The sequence below is a fragment of the Ursus arctos genome, unplaced genomic scaffold, assembly GCF_023065955.2.
Source record: "Ursus arctos isolate Adak ecotype North America unplaced genomic scaffold, UrsArc2.0 scaffold_10, whole genome shotgun sequence".
Classification (NCBI taxonomy): Eukaryota; Metazoa; Chordata; class Mammalia; order Carnivora; family Ursidae; genus Ursus; species Ursus arctos.
The window spans coordinates 55229426-55232968 of record NW_026622764.1 but is presented as its reverse complement, the minus strand read 5'-3'; the positions used below and the strand labels follow the sequence as shown (position 1 = coordinate 55232968).

The following is a 3543-nucleotide window of genomic DNA, read 5'->3' as shown; positions in this document are numbered from 1 at the left end:
AAGTTATAGTAATCAAAATTAATATATGGAAATCAGTAGCATTTCTATATATTAATGAAGCAGAAGAAAAATTAAGAAAACAACACCATTTACAGTTGCACCAAAAATAATAAAATACCTAGGAATAAACATAGCCAAAGAGGTGAAAGACCTCTGCTCTGAAAACTATAAAACACTGATGAAAGAAATTGAAGATGACATAAACCAATGGAAGGATATTCCATTCTCATGAGTTGCAAGGACAAATATTAATAAAATGTCCACAGTACCCAAAGCAATCTACAGATTTAATGCAATCCCAATCAAAATACCAACAGCATTTTTCACATTAGAAATAATAATCCTAAAATTTGTATGCAACCATAAAAGACCCCGAATAGCCAAAGCAGGCTTGAGAAAGAAAAACAAAGCTGGAGATATCATAATTCCAGAGCTCAAGATATACTACAAAGCTGCAGTAATCAGAACAGTATGATAATGGAACAAAAATAGACATGTAGATCAGTCAAACAGAATAGAGAGCCTAGAAATAAACTCACAATTATATGGCAAATTATTACAAAGGATGGAAGAATATACAATGTAGAGAAGACAGTCTTCTCAATAAATAGTTCTGGGAAAATTGAATAGCTACATATAAAAGAATAAAACTGGACCACTTTCTAACAACATACACAATAAAAACTCAAAATGGATTAAAGACCTAAATAGGAGTCCTGAAACCATAGAAATCTTAGAAGAGAACACAGGCAGTAATTACTCTGATTGGCTATAGCAACATTTTTTTAGATATGTATCCTAAGGCAAGGGTATGAAATGCAAAAATAAGCTTTTTGGACTAAAACAAAATACAAAATTTTTGCACAGCAAAGGAAGCCATCAACAAACCAAAAGGGCAACCTACTCAATGCAAGAAGATATTTGCAAATAATATATTTGATAAGGGGTTAATATACAAAATATATAGAGAATTTAATACCAAAACAAACAAAAAAACCCACACAAAAAACCAAAAAAACAATCCAATTAAAAAAGGGAGGACATGATAAAGGGCTGGTATCCAAGATCTATCAACACCCAAAAACCAAATAATCCAGTCAAAAAATGGGCAGAAGACATGAACAGACACTTCTCCAAAGAAGACATACGAATGAATGGCTAACAGACACATGAAAAAATGTTCAATATCACTAGCCATCAGGGAAATACAAATCAGAACCACAATGAGATACCGCCTCACACCAGTTAGAATGGCAAAAATTAATAAGGTGGGAAATGATAAATGTTGGAGAGGATGTGGAGAAAGGGGAACCCTCTTACACTGTTGGTGGGAATGCAGATTGGTACAGCCACTGTGGAAAACAGTATGGAGGTTCCTCAAGATGTTAAAAATAGAGCTACCCTATGACTCAACAATTGTACTACTAGGTATTTAAGCCAAAGATACAGATATAGTGAAAAGAAGGGGCACCTGCACCCCAATGTTCATAGCAGCAGTGTCCACAATAGCCAAACTGTGGAAGAAGCCGAGCTGCCCTTCAACAGATGAATGGATAAAGAAGATGTGGTCTATATATACAATGGAATATTACTCAGCCATCAGAAAGGATGAATACCCACCATTTGCATCTACACGTATGGAACTGGAGGGGATTATGCTAAGTGAAATAAGTCAAGCAGAGAAAGATAATTATCATACAGTTTCACTCATATGTGGAACATGAGGAATGGCATGAAGGACCATAAGGGAAGGGAGGGAAAACTGAAGGGGGAGAAATCAGAGAGGGAGATGAACCATGAGAGACTAAGGACTCCGGGAGACAAACAGAGGGTTTCAGAGGGGAGAAGGGTGGGGTGATGGGTATTAAGGAGGGCATGTACATTGTGATAAGCACTGGGTGTTATATGTAACTAATGAATCATTGAACACTACATCAAAAAGTACTGATGTACTATACAGTGGCTAACTGAACATAAAAAAAAGAGAAGACACGAATATACATTCTTCTAGGGAGGTCATATAGATGGCCAACAGACACACCAAAACATGCTCAACACCACTAATCATCAGAAAAATGCAAATCAAAATCACAGTGTGAGATCATTTTATACCCGTTAGAATGGTTAAAATCAAATAGACAAGAAGTAACAAGTGTTGGTGAGGATGTGGACAAAAGGAAACTCTGGTATACTATTGATGGGAATGTAAATGGTTACTACTGTGGAAAACAGTATGGAGGTTCCTCAAAAAATTTAAAATAGTACCACGTGATCTAATAATTCCACTAGCTGGTGTTTACCCAAAGAAAACAAAAAAGTAATTCAAAGAGATATGTACCCTTATGTTTATTGCAGTATTATTTACAATAGCCGAGATATGGAAGCAACCTCAGGGTCCACGGATAGAAAACTGGATAACAAAGATGTGGTATACATATACAATGGAATGTGGCCATTAAAAAAAAAAAAGAGGAATATGTACCTGGCCGGGGAGATACCATGATAACAAAGGTGGTTTTTCCAGGCGAGGCTTACTCACTGTACTCCAGATGTGCTGACCCCTGAGATTTCCCCAAATGTAGAAACTTAACTGCATACTTTGTGGTAGTGGGGGGGGGGGGTCTGTGTTTGCACTTTCCCTTAAAAAAAAAAAGGGGATGAGATTGTTCCATTAGTGACAACTGGATAGACCTAGACGGTATTATGCTACTTGAAATAAGTCAGACTGAGAAAGACAAATACCCCTATGATTCCAGTCATATTTGGATCTAGAACAAATGAAATAAACACAAAAAGTGGAATCAGACCTATAAATACAGAGAACAAACTAATGGTTGCCAGAGGGAGGTGGGTGGGAAGATGGGCAAAACGGGTGAAGGGGAGTAGGAGATATAAGCTTCCAGTTACGGAATGAATGATTCACGGGGATAAAAGGCCCAGCATGATGAATATAGTCACTGATAGATACTATAACAGCACTGTATGGTGACAGATAGTAGCTACACTTGTGGTGAACACAGCATAACGTATAAACTTGTTGAATCACTATGTTGTATGCCTGAAACTAACATAACATCGTGCCAACTATACTCACATAAAAAAAGGGAGAAAGTGAGGATATTTTGATAGATGTGAATATTGTAAAAATTTAAAAATATAAAGTACTTTGGTGTTATTTGCACAGGTCTGAATTATTTTATTTGTCTAACTCAAGGGTCCACCAACAGTAGCCCATGGACTAAAACCAGTCTGTTAACTGGTTTTGTAAATAAAGTTTTATTGGAAGAGAGTCATGCCATTTGTTACAAATGTCTATGGCTGCTACTCTGCCATAATAGAATTGAAATAGAGACGGTATGCCCTAAAATATTTACTATGTAGCCCTTTTCAGGAACACATAACACCTGGCACAGTATACAGCCCTTTGCCAACCCCTAGTCTAGCTAGCTGGATTGTGATTAATAATTCGTTTGGTCATGAAGTAATAATTTAGTATATTTAGGAAGCAAGTTATACCTAAGAGCTTTTATTTGAGGGTAACAT

At 36.5% G+C, this 3543-nt stretch overlaps 1 non-coding gene across 1 annotated transcript; it reads left to right on the top strand.

Annotated features, from left to right (window-relative positions):
• Positions 1-2474: 2474 nt before the first annotated feature.
• LOC113251551 (U1 spliceosomal RNA) lies at positions 2475-2643 on the top strand. Its single transcript, XR_003314530.2, has one exon. It is a non-coding gene; the product is annotated as a U1 spliceosomal RNA (small nuclear RNA).
• The last annotated feature ends 900 nt before the right edge of the window (positions 2644-3543 follow it).